Genomic DNA, 2,852 nt, shown 5'->3' on the forward strand with positions numbered 1-2,852 from the left:
CTGAGCTTTTTCTCCGGCGGTCCCCACGCCACCGCCCCGCCAATGCCCCGCCACCGCCGGCGCCACCGCCCCCATCCTGAACCCTAAGATAGATAGTGGGGTACCTCTCCGGCGAGCCCCCCTCCCCGCTGCGGCTGGTTCTTCCTTCACCCCGGCGGCATCGGAGTGAAGTGTAGCTAAATCGGAGCAGCATCGCAAGCAAGAGCAAGAGCCAGAGCAGCACGCGAGCAAGAGCAATAGCAAGAGTAGACCAGGCAGGGGACCGAGAGCAAGAGCAGAGCAGCAGCGCGAGTGAGAGCTAAAGTAGCAGCAGGTCCTACTGATGTGGACGTCGCCGCCGAGGGAGCGATGCCATGGAGGAAGTGGCCGGCGATGCCGCCGTGGATGGAGCCGCGCCGTGTCGGCACGGGGCCGAGCGCCGGCAGCACCGTGAGATCGAATCAAGAAGAAAATGCGGCGATTAGTGTACAACCTCTTTGGTGCGCCGATTAGGCCGCAGCTTCATCCGAGGAAACGGTGATGATGATGCTCTTCCGGTGGTGCAGGTGAAGACGACGGTGTGGGAATGGAGATTGCACGAAGACGAGGGGAACATCGGGGCAGCTCCTTGGAGGTGGAGGACGGGGTGGCTGAACCGGTGGGGCGATGAGATCGACGACGGATCCTCATCCGGTACGGTGGATGAGGGACGTCGAGGTGTTGCTGTGGACGACATCGTCGGGGAAGAGGCTCCGGCTGGGTGGCGGACGGAGCAGGGTGTGGGGTTTCGTCGCGGGTTTTCGCGGCCTTGGTGTATGAATGGGTGGGCGGATGGGATGGCAGTGGGGAACCATGGCTTAGAGATGCGCTTGTCCGAAATGTGGGGTAAGTTACAAAAGTACCCCCACCGATTTGAGGCTGTTCTTTCGGTTCAGGGGTACCACAGGCATTTCGCGTGTTGGGATTTCACAGGAGGGGGGAGTTTTCGCGTGCGTTGTAATTTCGGAATAGCAAGGCACGGGTTGAGATGGAGGGAGTTGTCGAAGCACAACGAGACAAAGGTATATCTTAAATATTTCGGGCTAACAAGGCGCGGGTTGAAATTTCCGGACAAGCCTAACGTGTACTGTACCAAATCAATGCGGCCTGCAAATGTCATTCAAAACTTTGAATTCATGTTATGTTTAATTAAAATAGTTCGCTATGTGTATAATGCATGCAACCTACTACTCAAATGAATGTTTTAGTGCATTCCAAACGTATATACTACCGCTTCAATATGAACTAAATTTGAATTCATTTCTCTATTTGAATAAGATCTACAATAATGATTGTTGTGAAGTCAAAGCATTTGGATTCATTTCGCTGTTTTAGTAAGATCTACAATCATCATTATTGTCAAGTTAAACCATCGTTTGTGTATTATCTTCACAGCACACCACATGATTAGTCTCGAGTTACATATGAACTATGTGTACTATATGAACTCGAACTAGATTTTTTGAATCCACTTTATTTTGATTTCAAATCACATTACATTTCTAGCTCTAGCTAGATCTTCATAATCTAAACAATGTCTCATATGTATAATGTGTTTATCACATTATGTATGGTGCCCCGCCCCCTACGCCTACAAGTATTTAGATGTGAGTTGCAAGCACCACACATTACCACAAATTCAAATAAAATGTGAGAATGTTCGATATATAGTATTGTTTAGATTGTTTGATATTTAGTTGTAAGCTGCAAACGCCACACATTATCACAAATTCAAATAAAATGTGAGATTGTTTGATGTATAGTATGGTTTAGATTGTTCGGCATTTAGCTGTGAGTTGCAAACACCATGCATTATCACATTATGGTATAACATGTGCACAACACGTGTATCACCGCTATATTCATGCATGCAATGTTTAAAACACTATGATCTCCTATTCAAATATATGAATCCGCTTTCATATCAAATTATGATCTTTGTTAGTCTCTTACACCCACACAATCCTCTAACCTTTGTAGCTACCACTAACTTTCTCTCGTGCATGCATACGCCCTCCTCGCCCTCCCCCTCCCTCGGCATTCTATCCACCAGGCACATTCATTTTTTTTCTTTAGGTCATTCTCCCAGAGTCTCCACAACTCCTTTCCGACACACATCGATCGATAAACCTCTCCAGCGATGCCTGCCTACAACATACAAACACACCTTCAATCTCCTCTTTTATGCGTCCTTGCCTCATGTCTCTCATACGGTCAGACACACGTGTAAACTCTTGCCCCTCTTTTCATCGCTCTCACAACCGCACACTCCTCCCCCTATCTGGCTAGTAGTTGGGCCTCTGGCACCACCTCCTAGCTCCATTCTCTCTGTCTATCTGTCTCGCTGGGCCTTATCTGCCTCTAACAAATGGACGTACACCGACCGATCTCTCGCTATACATATAGCTAGCTAGGTCCTTATAACTCTTTTTACGCACACGTCAATCGATCTACCTCATTAGTTGTGTCTCTCCCTTCCTTCGACAAACAACAATTGATCTACCGATCTAGTTAGGTTTGCTTACCAAACACATGGTTCCCCTTCATCATCCATGGATGCGTCCCGACAGATCTATCACGCACAGGCACACACAGAAACACATCCCCACTCTTATTGATAACATTGCAGTTCCACCCTCAGTTTGTCTAGTAGGCCTCTCTCACCATCTTCGAGAAGCAACTCCATCACCCATCCAGCACTCTACCCCTCTCCCTCCCTCTCCCTCCCTCTCTCTCTCCCATCATATTTCCCGTCCTTCAGTTATGTATGGATGTCGACCGATCTCCCTCAAGACATAGCTAGGTCTCTCCTTCTCAACACATATACGAGTCGT

This window comes from Triticum dicoccoides, chromosome 5A, assembly GCF_002162155.2.
Source record: "Triticum dicoccoides isolate Atlit2015 ecotype Zavitan chromosome 5A, WEW_v2.0, whole genome shotgun sequence".
Lineage (NCBI taxonomy): Eukaryota > Viridiplantae > Streptophyta > Magnoliopsida > Poales > Poaceae > Triticum > Triticum dicoccoides.